This window comes from Lipotes vexillifer, unplaced genomic scaffold, assembly GCF_000442215.2.
Source record: "Lipotes vexillifer unplaced genomic scaffold, Lipotes_vexillifer_v1.1 scaffold52, whole genome shotgun sequence".
NCBI classification, from domain to species: Eukaryota; Metazoa; Chordata; class Mammalia; order Artiodactyla; family Lipotidae; genus Lipotes; species Lipotes vexillifer.
The window spans coordinates 250078-261152 of NW_006773409.1; positions in this window are offsets into that span (position 1 = coordinate 250078).

The window sequence follows — 11075 nt, forward strand, 5'->3', positions numbered from 1 at the left end:
TCATAGCACCACAGAATCTCAGAGTTGAATGAGTCTCTAAAACCATATTTCCAAGCTCCAGCTGGCACCTGAATCCTTAAAAAGTGTATGCCAGTTTAAAGTCTTGAAGAATGGTTCGGATTCAGCTGGATGGAAGAACAGTTCTGAAGGGATCTCACTCTTCAGAGAGAGAAAGGAGAGAGACCAAGAGTGAGAGTAAGAGAGAGAGAGAGAAAGAAAACCAGTCTAAGAGTCCTGTTGACTGTTCTAGGAAATAATGTCAATTATACCATACTGGAAATGAGTACAACAGGGCCTAGGACTTGAGCCTTAGTTTTCAGCATGGCCAGTGAAGAAATGGGACTAGACAGTTGATAATGCTTTAACTCATCTCTTCTAAGCTTTGTCACCGTCAAAAAATCAGGTCAACCATTTGCTAAATGTCCCAGGCTGTCCATGGTTGGAAATACTGTAATCTTCCCTAAGCACTGTAGTGCTATGTATCTCTTCTTATCATTATAACAGAATGCCACAGCTGTCGCACAACACAGATTATAACTGGAACATAAAATACAGCAAATTAATTGTCTCACATGATAACAGTGTTAGATGACAAAGAAATAAAAACAGGCTGTCCTCTTCCCAAAGCAATTTTAAAACTCTTAACATCGAGTCACGTTCACTCTACTCTGATCTACTATAGGCTTCATAAAATGGATTCATTCAAACCATTTCTTTTTTGTTAATGCACAGATATTCCCTGCTGTTGCATAACCAAGTCAGCCCACACAGACCCTCCATTTATCACTGGGGATAAATATTTTAAAGGGTCTTTTAGAAATCAGGAATACAGCTACAGCAATAAGCATCTCTGAACTAGATATTACTGGGTGAACTAATGGAAAGTAGCTGTTGTTCTGTTCCTCATATCAATTCAGGACTCTATCTGATCCCCATGAAATAGGTGATAAATGCTATTTTAAGAGCAAAGCATCAGAGGAGAAGACTTTACCGTATCCATAAGTAAAAGCAAATGGAATTTAAAAGTGATTACATAGTGATGGAGTTCCCACTAATGCCAGAGTCTTGGTGTGGAAGAAGGAAAACGAATTAGGAGAACTATTGGTAAAGTAGGACTTACCCATACTTTGAACTGGGAATGGACTGCACTAGGCAGCACAATGGTGTTTTCAAAAAAAAAAAAAAAAAAAAAGCTGTAATAATAAGCAATTCAAAGAAAGCAACATGGTTGGCAGATCTGACTGAACATTGGAAAAAGACTTCTGAGCAAAAGTAATATTCAAGCTGGGACTTGTAAATTGGGTAGGATTGAAATAATTCAGGCAGGATTGGGATGGCACTTGGGAGAGAAATAGCTTGACTCATGACTAATATTAAGATCTAAGTATAGAACAATATGGAACGTTATTTATAATATGGACAGTATGGAAAGAGACTGAGTCCTAGGATCAGAAAACATGGGATAACTTCTTACATGGAAGGACTCTACTATGTAGTAGTCAAAATTCATCTCCTCTCCAGGTAAGTTCTTCTAATTCCAGGACCATGTCTTAGTCATATCTGCTTTTTTTAAGGCCAAAGACAGGACCTGGACCATAATTTTAATTTAACGAAAATGTAGGTTGATTGACTGGTTCCCAAATATATATTTGAATAGCCTACATAAACAATCTTGAAGAGGATGGACATAACAGATTAAAAAAATCAATTTGCTTCACTGTTTTTCAGGACTATATTCAATGGTACCTTATACTTCTGTACTCTATGCTTAGAATTATTTCATTGTATTCATGTAACCCCTAAACAACAGGTTTGCTCTAAATTTTTAACACCCGTTTTTATTCAATTGACCACTTATTAGAAGGCTTGACAAGATATACAATAAGCTTTTAAAGAAGAAAGACAAAACACTTAATTTTTAAAAAGCAAAAATGTAGAGAATAAAATTATACTTCTGAGACAGAATGAACAATGTAGAACCAGAGTAATGAGAGAATTCATTATTTCAGTCTTCTCTTGAAGCTCTTAAAATACAGAACCCAGGTTTACAAAACTGGATAATGTGGTTTTGATAATAAACACATAGGAGATCAAGAAAATGAGAAAATAACTCTGTGGGCTGGAGAGATTACAAAATCAAGAAAGTCATAAATACTGTTGCACAAATTTCCCCAAAGGGAAATCAGCAGCAGAAATATCAAAAGCTTTTTTTTTTTTTTAAATTAAAACCTGCATGTGAGCATTCTCCCTCATTTTAGGTGTAGATGCCATTCATAATATTCTTTGCCTGGACAGTGATATTACAGTATTTACAAGATGTCCTCAAATACAGAAACCTCAAGAGATAAATCCATAAAAATATAAAGTACAGATGTGCCAACAGATAACATTCTACATAAGATTCTGCAAATTGATTTCCATCTATTATATCCCATTTTAAATATCCTAGGAGAGCTGCTCATTTAAAAAAACACCTGTTGAGAATCTTGTCATGAACAGCAGAATTGCTTCCTACATCCTGTACTTTGTCAATGTATTTCAATATGTTGAGCTTACTTGGCTAGAGGTTATCTTTACTGAAGCTCAGCACTTGTTCCATGAAAGACACTGTAACAGAAAGAAATTTGCCTTCTCAATTCTTAAAAATTTTAGGAAAGCACAATGTTAGAGTTTGAAGCATTCTTGTAACCAGCTAGAGAATCCTAAGGTAAAATGTCATAATTCTTAAAAATGTATTCTAGCAGACCTATCTCCAAGAAGTAATTTATGATACATTATCTAAATTCCTCCTGTCATCTTAATCATCATTGGAAGTGGGACTGACAGCTAATTCTTCTTCACTCCCACCCACTCAGAAATGAAACAGACACAGACACACACACACACATACATATCAAGCCATTAGTAAGTAGTGCTTTCAATTTTGCAATACTACCTAATAATCTATGATTAGTAGCTCTACTACCTATGATATGTTGCAGAGGTCACATGCCAAATTTGGAGGTAAGGCCTTGCTCATTTGCTTACATACCGTCTATGGCTGCTCTCAGGCTATTATAACGGCAGAATTGAGTAATTGAGACCACGACTATATGAGTCACAAAGTCTAAAATAATCTATCTGTGGTCCTTTACAGACAAAGTTCACTTACCACTGACTTATAATCTAAGTGCTAAAATGCATCAGAAATTCCTGATGACTAATAGCTGTCAGAAGTATTTCTTAATTAAAATGATTCAAAAAGATTTCTGTAGTAGGAACACTTAGGGTTTTATTTTTAATCTAATTTTGGCAATGAGTTGCAGTAAATATCTCTCTGCCATCAATGGCATACAGTGTTTGGCCATAGAAGGATAAGTTATATTTATTAATATTTCAATGTGCCGAGTATGGATAGGCTGTTTTGGATGTATACATTTTTTTAATCTTCACAACCACTTAGTGAACTACTATTATCTCCAATTCACAGAGAAGCAAACAGAGGCCTAAACGCTTTATAAAAATTACCTAATGATATATAACTAGTACATGGGGCAGCTGTGATTTGATTCCAGATCCTTTTTCTTCAAAAACCAGGTGCTTCCTAGTACAGAATAAGCCTTTTAAAAATGTACTTATGAGCGCTCTAGGAAGCTAACTAGACAAAACATGCAGGCAACTCATATCCTGAATTGGCTCTCTGGCCCAGGAGTCCTCTAATATTTAGTCCTAAATAAATACTGTAATATAAACAAGAGAGGCCTAAAGAATACCAGTTAGCGCCATTACAATAACAACAGGGTATTTTAGAAAACAATTATCCTACTATCATACTAGGTAGAGAAGGAATAATTCCACAAGCGCTTTATGGTTCTCCCTGGAAGAGTTCTCTGCATTAGAAGCCAAGATGCATTTTCACGTTATAACAACAGATCTCAGCTCCACCTCCCTGTCTTTTCAACCCCAGCTCCAAGCAAATAAAATTTAGAAATCTAATTTGCGGTGTTCACAAATAAAATGCTTTGAAACAACAGCCCAGCATTAGAGTTTTATGAACCAGTGGGGTGTAATCAGACCTCGTTTGAAAACCACGTTCCAGCTCTGTGTACAGTATTACTATGGCCCCCGTTACTCAGAAAATCCACACTCTAAAGCAAATGCAGGTCTCAAATTGAGGACACAAATGGATTTCTAGTCGGCAACAACCTGCTGAGAAAAGACTTCTTTTAAAGAAATGTATCCATGTGCCCAATCCAAGTGAAAATACAAGGAATTACCCTTAAGATGACTACTTTTATTCTGCAGAGTTAATTTCCTTAGAAATCATAGCATTATGATGAGAAATTTGAGAGCAAAAGTAGAGAAAAAAGGGGAATTACCATTTTTCTATTTACTGTGGAGCTAAGTACCCAGCCCAAATTAGAGACAGTTTGTTAATAATATTCAATTAATGTTCTGCATGAGTATCTAAAGATTTTTTTTTTGATGTGGATCATTTTTTTTAAAGTCTTTATTGAATTTGTTATAATATTGCTTCTGTTTTATGTTTTGGTTTTTTGACTGTGAGGCATGTGGGATCTTAGCTCCCTGACCAGGGATCGAACCCGCACCCCCTGCACTGGAAGGTGAAGTCTTAACCACGGGACTGCCAGGGAAGTCCCTGCTTGAATTTGTTATTGCTTCTGTTTTATGTTTTGGTTTTTTGACTGTGAGGCATGTGGGATCTTAGCTCCCTGACCAGGGATCGAACCCGCACCCCCTGCACTGGAAGGTGAAGTCTTAACCACGGGACTGCCAGGGAAGTCCCTGCGTGAGTATTTAATACTTTTTATTTCCACCAATATTTACTGAACTTATTGAATGCTCAACATTGTGTTATGCCTGATGTTTCAAATATTAAAAAAAGATAGTGCCCTCAAGAGCTTATGTTAGTAGAGAACTTTTGTAAATAATAATTACAATATGTGAGCAGAAATGAAACAAAGGTGAGGAAGAAGAGAAAAGAAGAGAAAGGACCATCCACCAACACACATGCTGGAGGCCAGACCTTTGTAAACTAATTTATCTTCAGCTGGTGAAGTAAGAGAAGCCAGGATTAGAAAAGTTGCAAACTTTTCTGATAGTTGGAACATATAAATCCTATGGGAATATAGGCTTAGAGTGAAAGTAATTTTCAGGGAAAACAAATCAAAACAACAATAAAAACAAAAAAGAAACAATCACTCAAGTATTTGGAAAATTGACCTAATAAAGACCTAGCAAAACAAACACAGGCTTTATAACATATTCATGGTTTTATCATGTATTAGAAGTTAGTCATCACTGAAACATCTGCTCTTTTTTTTTTTAATCTTCATGACTACTGGTTGGAATTGAAAAAGAACTGTACAATTGGAAATGTAATTAAACAATTTGTTTACTTCCCACCTTCAGGCATAAGAGTTTAGAAAGTAAAATGATAACTGACTGCAGCAAAAACCTAGTCAGTATAATCTTATTCATTTAGCATGTTATGGTTTATTACAAATGTTAAAATACAAGTAATAAAACACTCCGTGTATTTCATTTCAGGAAGCTTTCACTTTATCAATCACATAAAAAAAATATTGGTGTTTGGGTGTGCCTTTTGAAAAAATGTTACTTTATCTTCCTCACATAAATAACCACTCTCATGAATCTCAATTAGGCTAGAGCTATTGCAGTAATCATCAGATTAACACGCTTTCATTTGTTCAAAAATAAAAAGAGATCTATTTTAGCACAGTATATTACAAATTCATCTAATGCATTCCAAATTGTTATCTGCAGTTTATATGGAAACAAATACCACATTTCTTTAACTATATTGATTCACTAAGTAGACAAACATTGTCACCATCATCTAGCAACTGTTATCTGCAGGCAAGTTTTTAACACTTGATTTTCAGTTTCTTCATGTGTAATATGTGGAAGATAACAATTTTGTGGCTTGTGAGGACTGAGTGGGATAATCTATTCATGAAGTAAGTAGCAAGAATAGGAGATCAATAAGTGTTAGCTATTTTTCCATTAGAGAAAATGCTATAAGATCCATTTTAAGCCCCAAATAACTGATCATCTATCTCCTCTATTTTTTTATCCAAAAATAAAGGTGAGGGTATAATGTCATTTTCCAGATAAGAATTCCAAATCCAGTAAATATAAAAGGACCTAAGTACAGGAGGGAAGTGTTAACCAAATGTGCAATAACAGTTGTGTATTTTGTTTTTTAAGTATATTATGTGTTTATTATGTATTTATGTGTATTATTTATAATTATGTATATTATGCACTTATGTATATTTATGTAATACTATGTGTGACATTAGTAACTAACAGTCTTGCCTGGACAGCCATCTTCAAGGTGCAATATGTGACTTGTGATGAAACTCAAACATTCATCTTTGATCGTTACCAAAAAAAAAAAAAAAAAATTAAAAGCTCAGGTGCTGGGAAGGAGATGAACCAGAGCGGGATAAAATTATTCAGTAGTAAGATTATAGACTCTGGATCAGTGGAAGGTGGGTTTAAACTCTGATCTTGCCACTTCACACTGTGTGGCCTTGGGCAAAGAAATTTTTCTATCTGAGCCTCAGGTAACTGGGTATAGTAAATAAGGTCATGGATTTGATGTTTGATATTTAAAGTGCTTTCTCCATGGAAGGTCCTGAATAAATAATAGCTAAATATATTTTTCAATCGCATTTAATTATGGGGAGATTATAAGGGGTCAATTTCAAGAGGATGATCCATCCTGTAAGATCTCTGAGAAAGATGTATATATATATATATATATATATATATATATATATATATATATATCTTGGCCTAGAGACTAATTACTCAAATTTTACTCTAAAGTTTAGCAGCATTAGCAAAAACTGGAAGCTTGTTATGAACGCTGAATCTTCGGCCTCATTCCTGTCGTATGAATCAGAATCTTAACAGGAATTTTAGCGAGATCCTCAGACAATTTGGATGCCCAGCCAAGTTGTAGAAGCACTGATAAAGAGACCCTTTTAATGGCACTTATTCCATAAGTTATGGCTGTGACACACTCTGTGTGTGTGTGTGTGTAAATATATGTATATAAAATATCATATACCAATGCACCAATATTTGATTCGTTGAATTGAAATCCTTTATAACCAACAATGTTTACCATTAAACAGGTAAAGTTGGTATGTTAAGTAGTTTTAGTTGTTATCTACAGAAGTAGCCATTGTCTTATGGAGAGCTGAAAATAAGTGTTTGAAGATATTAACTGAAAAAAGTAAAACTTCAAATGAAATAATTGAGTACTGTAATTCTCAAATGAAATAATTATTACAATTCTCCAAGATAAGATTAATCTACCTCTTTATATACCACTATTTGTCTATATGGGTCAGCATTGTCTGAAAATGTTTTCCAACACCTCTTGTATCACGATCATATAGGTACTACTTTCAAATGCAGATTCCCAGACACCAAATACCCAAATACAGTTCATCAGAATTCTTAGGAATTGAGGGAATACATACTCATATTTCCCTTTTAAAAGGACACTTAAAAATGCTGATGACTTGGTCCTATCGCCAGAAATTCTAATTTAGTTTATCTCAGTGTGGTTTGGGCATTGGCTTGTTTTAAAATCTCCCCACGTGATTTTAATGTGAAGCCAATGTTGAGAACCATTGTTTGCAATAGAGCTAAGCCTCATGGTGAGTGTGAAGAATTTGCTGATTGTGAAATGTAAACTCTGACATGAGGTTGGAAGGACGAATTGAGCATAAGGGCCAGAACACACATGTGGCCTTTTATAGCCAAACATTCATTAGCCTCAATCCTAAAGTTATGATATTTGTTAGGATTCGTAGTACAAAAATATTGCTAATTAACTGACGATTTATCAAATCAATCCTCATTCAAACATTTCCCCTTCTTAGCACTGACATGTCTCTTCCCATTTTGTCGTGTGTGTGTGTGTGTGTGTGTGATGTTTAAAATACAAGTGCAACTGGACTGAATCATGGAACTTCACATTTCTAAAATCATCCAGGATTTTATAAAAGTGACGTTGAAGAGCCACACGCAAAGATATTGATAAATGACTTTCTGAGAGAGCCAGACCGGGTAGCAAAAAGAGATCAGGAGACCGATGTTGGGAATTATGAAAAGACAGTTCAAAGGAAAAAAATTTGAATTTCAAAACACTAGGAAAGGCCCTTGGGAAAACTGCTGATGTACTGGAAGATTTCTGTAAAAAGGACCATTTTTATGAACATGCTACAAAAGTCATCCGTAGAGCGAAGGGTTATGCTAACTTTGAACTTAGAAAAATAGACCAAAAATTTGAACTTTTTGTCAGTTTCCAATAATCATATGTAGTTGCAACTATAACCTAAAGTTTATAGACTATAAAGTTAAATAAATTATTTTCATAATTTTTAGTTTCATCTTTTCTAGAAGAAATTTCAATAAGCACACTACACAGTATATAATCTGAATTTTGATGCTACATTTTAAAACTGGATCAACTACCCTATGAAAATAAAAATGTTTCTATATTTTTTTCCCCTCTATAGTACTTATCAAAACAGGAGATCCCAAAGGTGCATCTAGTTCAGAATCATTGTCAGGGCAAAGCCACTTAAAAACCTGTAACCTGCCAGGATGGGATCTTCATTGCCACCACCCGGCATGACTCATTTATTTAAGAAAATAACAAAGTTGAAAAGATACTCTGCACAGATGTATCTTGTTATGTTCACTTGTTTATTTAAAAAGGTTTCCCAGTAATAACCTTAAAATATTTTTTCCTTTGCTCTGAGAATTTAACTCCTAGTAAAATAAAATAATCTAAAATATATTTCTTCATTCATGGAGGCATTGTTAATTGTAGTAAAAATGGGAAATCAATGAAAGTGCATAGTACTAGGTATGCTTAAGTGAAATAAACATTCATTTAATGAAATACTATGAATCCTTAAAAAAATAATGTTACAAATAATTTTCAAATATCAGCGAATGTTTATGTTTTAATGATAGGTGAAACAAACAGGATATACATTATTTATTCAGTATAATTATATTATAAAAATCAGTATATAATAAAAATGCAACAATGTATGCAAAACTTTTAATAGTAGGATAGAATAGTGAAACTCACTTTTCTTCCATTTAAAAATGTTTTCTATATTTCTCAAATTTCCTAATATATTCCGTGAAAAACTTCAATTATTAGAAAAATAAAAGTCTTTCAAGTTAAGTTTGAACTAAAGCAAGACACATGTTCTCAGTCTTGTAAGTCTAATTCATCAAGATCCCTTGTTTCTTAACATGTTACTGTGGAAAATAACTAAGATTCAAGAAGTTCAGATTCAAGCAGCCATAGGTTCTAGTATTGATACCCAATAAATTCACTAATGAACTTGCTTTTAATGCAGATTTAAAAAATACCACCTAGACTCGTTATAAGTAGAAGAGTATATTTCAAAGAATGAGAAAAGTTTGCATATATGAAAAGTGAAGTTATTAATATGACACTAGGAAAAGATAATAAATATAGAAAGCAAATAGCCAATCTCCACATCTTCCCTGTTAGCGGACTTCTGAGTATCAAATGAATGGCATCAGGATTTTCCTAGCACGGTCAGTTACCATCACCTGTCAAACTGAATCAACACGTGAATTAGAAACTGTTTGTCCATCCCAGACATTGTATGGAGTTATGGAAGGGACAAGGATTTAAATCAATAACATACCATGGAGTTGCTGTGCAAGTTAGGTTTGGGTTTAAGAGGGTGTGCTGACACACAAAAACTTACAAGGTGTAATATGTCAAGCAAATTAAGTCGCATGCTGAGGAAGAGAATGTTTAACATCCATCTTCTTACCCTTTGTACCCACCTGATACAATACTTAAATCACAGCACTAAGCCTGTAGCAGATGTTTAATAATTCACTGAACAGCAGGTAATACAATAGAAAGATGTTGGTGGAGCTGGGAGGACCCTAGAACACACGGAAAGCTGATTCCATCTTCCTTGACATCACTGTTAGGAATATCCAAGTACCAGGATTAAATGTAATCAAGAAAGAATCTGCATATGGAGGAGAGGTCTCAATATTTTTGTGAGTGTATGAACTGTGAGGGTGTGGAGATGTTTCACAGGGTATTTAACAAGAAGCACCAATACATTATTTGTGGGACGCTGCTATAAATTCCAGAGAGTAACATGTGCAGTTCTGAGAATCAAACAATCTCCCACAAATTCCAATGATAATTTCTGTGTTAGAGGAGAAAGAGTACAGGAAGTATGACAAGAAAGGTCAACTGGGAAACCCCACTAGCTTACAAACTGGGTCTTCTAGAAAGCAATCAGCATGACATCCTCCCCATTTCCCTGCCTCATTTTCATCTGTTATCTCCTGAAGTGGAGACTGAGCTTGTGATTTCAAATTTTACAAATGTAACATAATCAGAAAGAGCTGACATAAATATGCAATTGAGTACCAACACAAACAAGTCACTCATGCAAAGAACAGTTACCTAATTTATCTATCAAGCACTTACTTCTTTTTAGGGAAAGTGGGAGGGAAAGGTAGGGAGGAAGAGAGAGAGAAAACATGTATTCTAGAAAATAAATATAATTATATCATTTCCACTAACCCTGTTTTTTTCCCCAAGTGCTTTTTTTAATGTGTCTTATTTGAATGTGATCCACAATCCCAATACATATGAAATACTTAAGGGATCGAATTTTCTATAAATGATGTTAAAACAGTAAGGTATCTGTTCGGAAAATAAAAATACGCTTGAATGTTTTTCACTCACCACACACAAAAACACACAAAAACACAAAAATAGAGTGACTTCAACAAGGTGGCCAAATAAGATATCCTCGTCTTGTATCCACTATGAACAACAATAATTTGGCATCCATCCACAGACAAAAGTATCTTCCCGGGAGCTTTGGGATCCAGGTAGGTGGTTGTGAAAACCCAGTGCAGTTCAAGACCAAGAATGGAAACTGAAATATTCCTGGGGCTCTGTTCCAGCCCCTTTCAGCCATGGTCCAGGGCCAGTCCTGCCC